General features: G+C 36.1%; 1 protein-coding gene across 2 annotated transcripts in view; it reads left to right on the forward strand.

The window, feature by feature from the left end:
* The window catches only part of GLCCI1 (glucocorticoid induced 1), a 128,489-nt gene that overhangs the window by 110,906 nt on the left and 4,832 nt on the right, over positions 1-12,751 (forward strand). The gene's annotated exons all lie outside the window — the stretch shown is intronic.

Genomic DNA, 12,751 nt, shown 5'->3' on the forward strand with positions numbered 1-12,751 from the left:
AGCTATAAAATGAGTGTGTACAGCTTCACATCATATAACACACAGTTTTTTCCTTGGTATTGTCCAGAGTTAAGGATGGTTATGGTAGAATTTATGTTCCTCGTGCCTGAGGTTAGATTTCGTATTCAGATTAATTTGGGAGGAAATAATTTCTAAAAAAATCTGTTGGAAGAATGAGTATATTTTTAACCAAGTGGGATAAAGTTTAAATAGTACCTGCAGCACATCAGGGAATATATTATAGTATGTAGATGAATTATTAACGAACACCAATAAGAGTGCAGAACCCGTGGGGTTTCTTATTGCCTGTCAAGCCCTGTCTGCCCATGTCCTCCTGTCCTCGTGTCAGGCACTTGGCTACCACTGTTCACTCTCTTCTTTCAGTTTCTAGCCCTCTCAGACTCAAGACACCGAAGGTACCGAAGACTGCCCAGCTTCCACCTTCCTAGCTACTTACAAAGAAACACTGAACTTCCTTTGTAACACATTTATTGCTTTTCACCACAGAGGAGAAGATCATAGGCAACACAAATTTTAAAACATGAAAAAATTAAAAGTTTATAGAATCTCACAGGATTTTATGGGCCTTGTCCTGACTTGACCCCCAACCCCCTCAATTTGTTTTATTTTGAGGTATTAATACATTTAAAGTGCCCAAGTATTAAGTGCTAAGCCCCCTGAATTTTTACACACGTATGCACTCATGAAACCACTACCTGGATCAAGATACAGAACATCTTTCGCATCCCAGAAGGATCCCTAGCCCCCTTCACAGACAGTATCCTTCTCCTCTCCACCTGGAAGTAACCACTGTTGACTTCCACCATCATAGTCTAATTTTTCCCTGTTACTGGATTTCATAGAAATGGATTGATGCAGTGTGTATTCTTTTGGTCTGGCTTCTTTCAGTCATCATTACGCCTAACTCTCTGCTGAGATGTTAGATGTAAGCTACTTTGGACTTCGTCCTCTGCTTTTATTTCTGTGGGCGGATCTCAACAGTTCTCCCCTTTTCGCCTTTTCCTTATTGGAAGCCTTGTGAACTCTCTTCCTCCATTAAGGTACTGAAAGCAGTACCTTAGTTAGGCATCTCTCTGCTTCAAGTGGAATGTCGATTTTGTAGAATGCAGACTAGGAAACTTTCATTTCACTGAGGCATCCTACAACAGCAAACACTTCAGTCACTTCCTCGCATTTTTAGTATGGATGTTTCATGGTAAAACAAACAAGAAAACACCTTGCTTCTAGTAGGAGTATTTGTTTTGAAGGTAAATGGAAATGTTAAATAATCTTAATTTATTGTAGGCTGCAGAGGTGGTATATGGTGAAACAGATCTTGTAAAACCCGTATTTTTTTATTATACCACTAGAAAAGATAAGTGCAGACCACTTTTGCTACTTATTAGCACTTACAGTTGGGTTAAGATGAAAAGTAAAAATAACAGTGATAATAAGCCTAGGCAGTTAATTCAGAAGTTTTGTTTTCTTCTGAGTTTAATACTGTGGATAGGTGAGAGATGCTGAACCAAAAGGGAGATGTATTAGGAAGTTGATAGATGAATTCCATTTTGGTTAGCTGGTTGTGAGATGTCTTCTTGGCCTCTATGGGACTATATTCTATGAGGCAATCTCACAGCCAGTTAGAACCACATTCTCTTTATCTATTCATCTGTCCATGGACACTTAGGTTGTTCCCATGTTTTGGCTATTGTGAATAATACTGCAATGAACATGGGAGGTATCTCTTCGAGATAGTACAATATTCGGAATTCTGGCTGTTTCTTAGAGAAGTTAGACTTTTTCCTAAGACTTTGCTTTTGGTTGTATATTTTTCTCTATGCCCTTTTATTCTTTTATACCAGATATCTGCCTGCATGACACAAGTGTCTTATCTTTCTTCTGTTCCTCTTGTTTGTTTAATGTAAAATGAGAACGTCGGTCCACATCATCTCTAAGGCCAACAGTTTTTCCCCTAATAGTTAAAACAAATTTTTTTCTTAGTAAAACAAGGTGATAATACTTGTTTTCATACCTCATACCATTATTAGGGTTAAATGAGATATTGGAACAAAGTGCTTAGCACAACTCTTGGTATGTAGTAAACACTCAATAAATGGTGTTGGGTGTGACTAATAGTGATTTTTTTTAAAATTTCTTTAGAAACTAAGAAGACTACAGAATCATTTAAGACACTTTTCTGTTTTCTACAAAACTACCTCATTTTGGGAATTAAGACCTCATGACATAAGTTTCTTAATATATCTACCATATTTAGCTTTGAGGCATTACTTTGTGATTAAGATCAAGTTTATGTTACTGTTCTCTGGAAAAAATGTGTGACCTATTACAATGTGCAGTTTCTAGTTCTCAAATCAGCTACTTTGTTTGTGAAGAGAAAATTAAAATAGTATCTATCTCTTTTATATATGTATGTATATGTGTATGTATACATACACATACATGTTATTTTAGGATTGGGAGTGGAGATTTATGTATTTCAACGGAGTTTATGCTGCTGGTTTATTCAAGACACATTTGTTGAACATCTGCTGTATGTCAGGCACTCTACTGGAGAGTGGAGAAATACAGAAGAGTAAGATGTGGTATCTGTTTTTAGGGAATCTGTAGTCTAATAGGGAGTAATAGTAATGTTAACAAGTAATACACTATTATACAAGTATGTTCAGAAAACTAAAGGTACAAAGGAGAGGGAGTTGTCAGTTTTGCAATTTCTGAAACTTACATATTTAAATCATTCAAACTATAGAATAATCTCTGACTCACTACTTCAGAATGGACAGTCCAAATTCTTTTAAGATACTAATTCTAGCTTACAATTTGCATTTTTCCACAGTGAAGCTTAAATTGGTCTTTTGTTTCTTTACATTTATTTCCAGTAAAGAGGAAAAAAAAGGAAGCTATAGATTTCTAATAGGTGTGCATCATTAACTCTGAAAACAGAATTGATACTGTAATTTTGTAGTCAACTAGAATTGATTTGGAGTACCTACCTGTTCTGTAGTTGCTGTTGTAGACTAGCTAGTTTAGACATCCTTAGGTGCCTCGATTGGCATGCACAGGTGGGGAGAGGGACGGGCATTGTGAGTATATAGCTCTAATGAGAGACGTGCTAGTTAGCTGATTATTTTTCTAGTACTCATCTGTTATATCCTTATCCTTTTCCTGACTTTATTATTTCTGCTTATTCCTAACATCTGTTTTTCTCCATGACACATATATAATTTGAGACCTATAAAATAATTTTAGTTGATTAGCATAGTGGTTGTTCTTTGGCTGTTTCAATTGCAATGCCAGGACAAAAACACTCTCATTATTGAGAAAAGTCCAGCCTTTAAGAGACTATTTTCAGGTTTTAGTTTTTTGGGTTTGGTGGTTTTTTGACAGATTTTTCCAGTGACCTAAAGACTGAAGGCAGCCTGGTAACATGTGTAAAGTTGCTAGGCTTACTAACCTAATAAGAGCCACAGTTCCTACATTATGATCTGTGTGGAGAATTCAGGGATCCAGAATAAGACCTCTTATTATCTTGACATCTTCAGAATATATCCTAAGAGTTAGCCTAAATTCTTCTACATTATCATGCCCAAAATGCAAGGGAGAAAAACAGTCATTTATATAATGTAAATGGCAGTGTCAAATATTAGTTTTTTTAGCAGCTCTGCCAGCTTTCCTTAATAAGGTAGCAAGCCACAAAATCTAGACTTCAGTCTGCCACTTATAGTTGATCTTTGGCACAATTCACTTAGGCAGGTTGTTATAAAATTCTGCAGTTTTGCAAGATATTGTGGAAACACTGATTATTCTAATCATGATGTCAACTGAACCATTCTATGCAGGTCAACTACCAAGAGTTGTATTCCAAGAGTCCATAAATTGATTACTTGGAACTTAAACTATGTTTTCCCACAGGAACAATGTATATCATGTAGATGGAGTTTCCAGGGCAAAATGCATATAAGCCTATTTAACTCATACTATGATGTAACTCATAAATATTAATATTTCTAAACTTTGGGTATTAGGACTGAGCAGCCCATAGTTGCAGGAAAGAAAAAAAAAAGTATTATCTCTTCCCTGGTGGCGCAGTGGTTGAGAATCCGCCTGCCAATGCAGAGGACACGGGTTTGAGCCCTGGTCTGGGAAGATCCCACATGCCGCAGAGCGGCTGGGCCCGTGAGCCACAATTACTGAGCCTGCGCATCTGGAACCTGTGCTCCACAACAAGAGAGGCCGCAATAGTGAGAGGCCTGCGCACCGCGATGAAGAGTGGCCCCCGCTTGCCACAACTAGGGAAAGCCCTCGCACAGAAACGAAGACCCAACACAGCCATAAATAAATAAAAATTAAAAAAAAAAAAAAAAAAAGTATTATCTTTTCAGGATCTAGGGCTGACCCCAGGCAGACTTTTAAAAGAGACTCTTTTTGATATCTTATTCCTTTCTGTATACATTTTAAACTCTATTTACATTCATCTTTAGGGCTCTATTTCTTAACATTCTTTGACCTTTGCCCTTACCATACTTTAACTCTCCACCTTCTAGATATCCTAATCAGCCAAGATTTTGTGGCACTTTTCTTTTTGTGGTTTATATTGTGAAAATAGATATGTTGGATATACTTCTTTTAGCTACCACACCTTGCAAATTGCTGCTTTTGAGCCTGAATCTGTTTCTCGATCAAAAGATTCTCCCCACATAATTCTAGGATGCTTATTATCCTAGAAGAACCTCTTGCTGGTAAAATTACAAAGAGTGTAGAAATCTTATTCCAACAAAGGAGTTATTCCATAGGTTAAAAAGTCAACTTTTCTAGAATTACATCCCTAAGGTCATCTTCCCTGTTTTGCTTTTTCAAGAGTACATCTAAAATTACATATTCTCCCATTATCTGATGCGTATAAGAAGCATCCAATAAATGCCTTTTCCCCCTCTTTTGGAAAATGTCTACAGTTTTACTAATGACAGTTGCTGTGCTGGCTTTCTATGGATGAGTTACTATTCTTAATTCAAAATTAGTAGTAAGTATACAACTCAGTTCTAGCAGTTACAACTCAGAGTCTAAAACAAAAGCAAACCAAAATTTATTAATATGTCCGCATATATAATTTCACTTAATCTTCTATTATCTATTTACTAGACTATAAGCTCCATCAAGAGCAGATAACTTTATTTTGCTCATTACTTTATCCTCAGCAACTAGAGTGGTGCCTAGCATTAGCATGGAGTAGTGCTTAGTCGAGATTTTTTGAGTATTCCTTCTTCATGGTATGTCCATTTTTTTAAGAATATATTTTTATAGCTTTGTTGAAAACATTAGTGTCTTTTTCCTTAAGTGGTTAACTTATATATGTTAGGCTTTTGAATGTTCAGGAAGAGTATGATAATCCTCCCCACTACCACCAACCAAAAAAAGATAATAAACCGTCACCACTCTAAGATTATGCTAACTTAGTGATGATAGGCCTTTGGTGAGAAAGAAGCCATAAAGTTCAAATTTCCTGTTGAAATTAGGGGAAGGGAAGTAACTTTGCTAAAATCCATCTCATCTTCTACTCTGATCACGACTGGGGGAAAAATAGGGTATGGGCTAGAGGAAAAGGGGATCTGTTGAATTTTTTTCTCCCTGTTATCTTTTATGTTCCTCTGAGAAGAAATATGGACACACTGAAGCCACTCCTTGCACCGTGTCTCCTTGTGAGACTAACAGAAGGCAGACCCAGTGGAGCTGTTGCCTAAACTCTAAGATTCTCCTGAGGAGAAGCATGGAATGTTAGATTGGAACTTGATCGTCTAGTCTAATGAGGACACTAGAGTTGAGATAGATCAAAACAGTGAGGCAGATAGCATGATGGTAACGAACTCTGACTCTGGTGCAGCCAGGTTGACTCTCTGCTCTGCCACTTACTAATTATGTGTCCTTGGGCAAGTTAGTCAACCTCTCTGTATCTGTTTTCTCACCTGTAAATTAAGGAAAATGATGGCACCTGCCTCATAGGATTGTTATGATGAGTAAGTTTGCCCAGGTGACTTTACCTTTGTTATCCCCTGTAATATTATCACAATCCTATGAGTAGGGACATTGTCATTATTTTAAGAATGGGGAGCCTAAGGCTTAGAGAAATGAAGTTAACTTTCCTAAATTTTGTGAAGTCCAGATGCCAACAAAGATCTTCTGTAGGAACTTCATACTACTGCTTGCTGCCTTTGCAGGAGGAATAGCCATTACACAGTCATTCAGCTATGAAAGAGCCTGGTGTGTGGACAACAGTTAAAAAAAAAAAAAAAATTGTGTGGCTGGAGCATAAGGGTAAATGGTAGGGAGTAGAAAGCAGTGAGAGTGGAGAGGTAGGTAGAAAGGCCACTGTTTCATAAGGGCCTTGTAGCCTTGCTGAAAGAAATGAAGACCCAAGCAAAGATCTTTTGTCAGCTAAAGCAGGGGTCCCCAACCCCCGGGCTGTGGACCCGTAGGGGTCCGCAGCCTGTTAGGAACCCGGCGGCACAGCCGGCAGTGAGTGGCGGGCGAGCAAACAAAGCTTCATCTGCCGCTCCCCGTCACTCGCATTGCCACCTGAACCATCACACCCCTCACCCCACCCCACCCCACCCCCCGTCTGTGGAAAAATTGTCTTCCACGAAACCGGCCCCTGGTGCCAAAAAGGTTGGGGACCGCTGAGCTAAAGGACGTGACCAGCTTTAAGGATAAAGCGACAGAAGTGGAGAGAGCCAGCAAGAGGGGAAGATAAGATGCTATTTTAATAGCCTAGTCCCGTCTCTCCAAACTTGATTTATTACATACTTTTTTCAGCAATTTTTAATTTGTACCCGTAATATAAATTTATATATTTCTAAGTTATGTAAGTACATAATTCAATCCATATATGAAATATTTGCTGGTAAAGCTTAGTTTCTTATTTTTAGAGATAAAAAGTATTAATACATATAAATGTTGTTTTCTTCCTGCATATCAGCAGATTGTTTAGTGCACCTTAATTGGGAGACCACAGGTGTAGGGCAAAGGAATTGGAGGAAATAGACTGAAGAAGAATCAGCAGCATTTGGTGGTTGATTAGATGTACAAGGTGAGGGATTAGAAAAATGAGGATAAAGGCAAAATTCTGGCTTGGGACATAAGAAAATGATTACCACTATTAATAAGGCAGTGACTGTCAGAGAAGGAACAGGCTTTAAGATGACTATTATATAAGTTTAAGATTCCATTTGGTTATCTGTCGAAAAGATGTTATAATACCATTTCCCTTTAGCAAGAATTGGGGGAAAAAAAAAAAAGAGAGAAATACTGAGTTTTACCTGATACCTAGCATTTTGTTTTGTCTTCTGTTTTGTACATAATTAAGTGCTCAGTAAATATATATAAGTGTACATTTAAAATTATATTGAAACTTTTATTAGAAGTTTTCATTTTATCCCCCTGTAGGATACTTTAGGAGCACTTTAATATGAACAGTGTGTTTCTGTGTTTTGAAAACTGATGTCCCTAGAAATTTTTTCATTTAAAAACCTCCAGAATATAAAAAAACTAAGATTGCATCAGACTGATTTTGATTTTGCTGAGAAACTTAATTACATTACTTTCCAAGATATAAAATATTCTGGGTAATCTGAAATTTATTTTCAGTTTAGTTTTACCATTATGATTTATAAGAGACAAGATTTTAGTCTATAAATTGGTTTGCAGACTGTCTTCAACAGAGTGATTTGCTTTCATTTTTTAACTGCCACGTCGGATAGTCAGATTCAGAGTGATTTGTTCGCATTCATGTAAGATTCTGAGTGAGTAGTTAGCATATCAACGATGCCAAGTCAGATTTGGAGACAATAATAAGCAATGTTGTTCTGCATATCAGGATTATGTTTGCAGAAGAAGCATTGTACTTATTGTGAGTACACAAAAACAAAGGCGCAACTATGATTTGTTTGCTTAATTTGTAAATTAATATCAATTCAGTGAATATGGAATAAATGATTAAAATATAAAACACCTTCCACATATGACAAATATTTAATTAATGGGCCTAACATTTGGAATGTAAGTTAAGTCCCATTAATTCAAAATACAGTCTTATTTGAGACAAAGTTCAAAAATATAAGTAACAAGGATTATGTTACATTTTCTCTCCTTACCCTTTGCTGAATGCTGATGTAAGGGAGATCTTAGCTATAGCTGACGTATTGTTTTATTAAAATTTTGTAACCTTCTCATAAAAGGTTGACTTTGAAATTGTAGAGAAACGTTAGAGACTATTTGTAAAAGTCAAATGTTCTCCTTACTCTTCCACAGTTTTTTTTTTTTTTTTCACTGAAAATGCAGGTTTTCAATACAATCAGTAATGCCAACTGGTTCCAAAAGTTTGTTGTCAAGAAACGCTCGCTATACAGTTGTTTCTCCTGATTTCATTAGACCATCAAATTACACTATAGCTGATAATTTCATTTCCTGATGCAAAAAAAGTATTTTTTAAATTGAAGCATAGTTGCTGTACACTATTATATAAGTTACAGGAGTACAATACAGTGATTCACAATTATTAAAGGTTATACTCCATTTATAGTTATTATAAAATATTGACTATATTCCCCCTGTTGTACAGTATATCCTTGTAGCTTATTTTATATCTAATAGTTTGTACCTCTTATTTCCCTACCTCTGTATTGCCCCTACCCACTTCCCTCTCCACTGGTAACCACTAGTTTGTTCTCTATATCTGTGAATCTGCTTTTTTGTTACATTCAGTAGTTTGTTGTATTTTTTAAATTCCACATGTAAGTGATATCCTACAGTATTTGTCTTTCTCTGTCTGACTTATTTCACATAGCATAATGCCCTCCTAGTCCATCCATGTTGCTGCAAATAGCAAAATTTCGTTCTTTTTTATGGCTGAGTAGTATTCCTTTGTGTATACATACCACATTTTCTGGAAAAGAAGTAATTTTAATACTAGAATAGCAATTCTGTTTAGGTCCTATTTAGTTCATCATATTTATAATCTTATTCTAAATTGGCTAACTTTGTCACTAAGTTTAGTGTTGGTTGAACTCTATGCTCGTTTTCTCAGCCTGTTATTCTAGCTTTGAAAGATAGAATAATAATTACATTCTACTGGCTCTTGCTACACATGTAATAAAAATATTTTCTATGTAGAGGAATCTATAGAATCTGTATACTTTAGGCATTACTTTTAAAATTTCAGAATGATAGATCTCCATATGCTAAAGGATGCCATCATGAACTGGCAGAGTTCCTACTAGGCAGTCATAAACTGAAGAATCTGGTACTCCAAATGTTACTCGGCTTCCCCACCAGACACAAAATCTTACCTTTATATACCTTAATAAAGTTAGTGTGCAGACCTATTAAAAATGACATTTCTGTTACTCTCTTGTACCAAGAAAGTGGAATAGGCACTTAATTTCTGAATGGTTCACCTTTGTTAATTTGTGAATTAGGAATGATGTGTTCTTTCTACTATTGTAGCAGTATTTATTGAGGGCTTATTCTGTTTCAGGTACACATTTTTCACAGCCATCATATCAGTAGTTATTCCCATTTTATAGATCAAAACACAAGGGGATCACACTTTTCCTAGGCCGTGCAGTTAGGCCTAGATAGAAGTCAGGTGGCTTGACTCCATACCAGTGTTTTAACGTTTTCATGATTGGTTCTCAAATTTGGCTGTACTTCAAAAGCATTTGGGAGCTTTACCAAAAAAAAGCAGCCAGCACATGCCTGGGAATGGGCCCCAGACTAATTAAATCAGAACCTCTTGAGGGGTGAGGTTTCAACATTGGCATTTAATAGTATTGTTAAAACATCTTTGATGAGTCTAATGTGAAACCAGGGTTAAGAACCACCACCCTGTAATTATATTGCTTATTTTAGAATTAATTTTACTTAATTTGATAAAGTAATCTGATAGTAGGAGATAAAGCACGTATAAAGACTTAGGGCTAGAAAAGAACCATGGCAGAGATTTTACATACCTTCCTACATAAATGAAGCAACTTAATATATATGATTTTTTTTATACTAGAATTATGGGCCATACAACTTAACATACCAGAAGTAATGGAGGCCGTTTATAAGGAGAAATTCAGAAAACTCTAAAACTATAAATGTACACATAGTTTAATGAATCTTGTTTCTATATGGAATTTCAGACTTCAGTAATATCTCTAACTTTTCCAAGGTTTAGTTCATTATGATGTGTTTTAAAATGTTTGTCAAACTACTTATATTTTAATCGTAAATACGGTACACATGCATAAGTATAATCTTTTATAATAAAATAGTCAATAAAATGTTTCCATACTCTTAATTTTGAGATCTGGGTGATTCTGTTATAAATATAGATGAAACTATTATGAATGGAGACAGATATGTAAATAATTATATTCATCACATTTAATTTCATTCGTTATGAGGTTATAAGAGTAACATTTAACTTAATCTCAATTACATGTCTAGTTATTATCCTGTTGTGGGATAACATAATGAGAAAATGTATCATGCTTGTGAACAGAAGGGATTAAATTAAGATTACCATGAGACTTCATCCTGAATCTCCTGAGCAAGCATGCTTACCTCACACTTATAATGTTCTGTTAATGAAATGTGGTTATTAAACTCAGCACAGGGTTCTAAATGCAGGAGTTAGACAACCAAGCTTGGAATGGGTAGAATAGTTTGTTCGTGGGAGTTGTTTTTAAAGCATGCCATTTGTAAAGCAAAAAAAAATATTTTGGTACACTGTTCCTTTTTTGTATGTTAGAACCTTTTTTAAAAATCACAGAATTTCAGAGTTAGGAATGGCAGTTCCTTTAGTTATGTAGAAACTTAGAGAGGCAGCTGTGTTGAAGGTTATACAACTATACAGCTAATGACAGAGCTAAAACCCCAGAAAGTTGTCTCCATTCCCTGTTCCTCTTTGCACTCTATCAGATTGCATATTTACCTGAGGAAAAAAACCCCAGATTTAAGAAATCTGTTTACGGCTCCAAATTTTTTTCTTTCAAGCTTTGTCTTTCCAGACCACCAAACATTAAATGTAATACACACACACACACACACACACACACACACACACACACACACATATATATAAATATATGTATATATATATTCTCAACAAACAGTTTTTATTGAAAAGTCAAGGCAGTATAATAGCACTGAATACTATCTTTCTGGGATAGCAATATATTGTGTTTGTTTGTTTAAACATTTATCACCCTCCTCCCCGCCCCCAATAAAAGAATGTTTAAGTGGGTAAAACTCTGTAAAGATATAAGCCTCGGAAATTAGAAAAATTTCAAGGAGAAAAACCATTTAATATGTAATTCATTGTAGATGGTTTATAGGAAGACAGTTAGTTTTGCAGATTATCCAACTCACATCTAGCTTTCAATTCTGGGAAGCTCCCTTGAAACCATCAGTAATGTTATGAGAGAAATCATGTGGTAGGTCTGATGATGTAACAAGAAATAGAACACAGGAGACTGTGACAGTGGCCAAGATGACTTTTCTTACATGATAATAGGGTGGATTCTTAACTACTGACATGGTCACACCCCTGCTGATGGCAGAAAAGGCTTGTTAAAGGCATCGAGCCCATGGTTTTAGGCCGATCCTGCGCGCAGTAGGGCTGTGTTGTCACCACCAGTCCTCTCCATGGAGGCACTACACGCCACAGCTACTTTTTCATGTACGTCCTTATGGCTGGTCGTTGCTTGGATAATAAAGCAAGGTCAACCTGTATTTTTGGTATTACACTGAGTTCAAGGCCTCATTCCCACCAGTTTTTGATTGTAGACCAGTCGTTTTGGTTTAGCCTAGCACAAATAGCAGCAAACTCGGACTCTAGTCAGGTTAATGATGTTTTGCATCTACCTAAGAGAAAAAATAATATTCCCTCTCCTCCCTCCCATCTGTTTAAGCTATATAGGATAAATGTTGAGTCTAAGAAAATCCTCAAGTCTGAAGAAACCCAACGTAACTCCAAGACTTAATTCCTTCCAAGAGACTATGCATAATCTGTATGGACATGTGTAACAGTAGTGATGGAGAAACTATGTGGTTTTCTAGGTTTCCCAATAATGTGGCCTTGTTATTTTGCAGGCAATGATTTCCCAGCCAGAGATATAGCCATATTCAAATATAAGTACACATCTTCATGCCCAAGACTTACATAGATGCTCTTTGAATCATTCACCAAATACACTCTAAGTGTGCCTCAAGGGTCTACTTTCTATGCATGTATTATACTTCATTAATGATGATTAAAAAAACCCTCCCTGTTACTCAGATTCTGAATGTTGGGCCATGTACTGTACCCTAAACTGAAGCAACTTATCAAAATTGTGACACCTGAAATTTATGGTACTAATGCCATCTTTCAAAATACATACGAAAATACTACATCTCAATAGGTCATGTGCTTAGTATTTTAGCATGGGGGATTGGTTTGCATTAAGTCAGAATTTGTTTAAATAGGACTATTGTATTTATAAAGGTATGTTACTGACTTTACAACTTGGCATCTTAAAAAGATAATGACACATTTTGGTGGATATGAATTTCCAAAATCCTTTGCCAAGTAGGAAAGGGAGAAACTGCATACAGGTTTTATGGCTTTTCATGAATAGACCATTTCTTTTTGGTCAAAAATACAAAGAAAACATGTTAGATAGAGATGCTTTTAGATTCCTCGTGCTTCCAG

Source organism: Balaenoptera acutorostrata, chromosome 7, assembly GCF_949987535.1.
Source record: "Balaenoptera acutorostrata chromosome 7, mBalAcu1.1, whole genome shotgun sequence".
NCBI lineage: Eukaryota > Metazoa > Chordata > Mammalia > Artiodactyla > Balaenopteridae > Balaenoptera > Balaenoptera acutorostrata.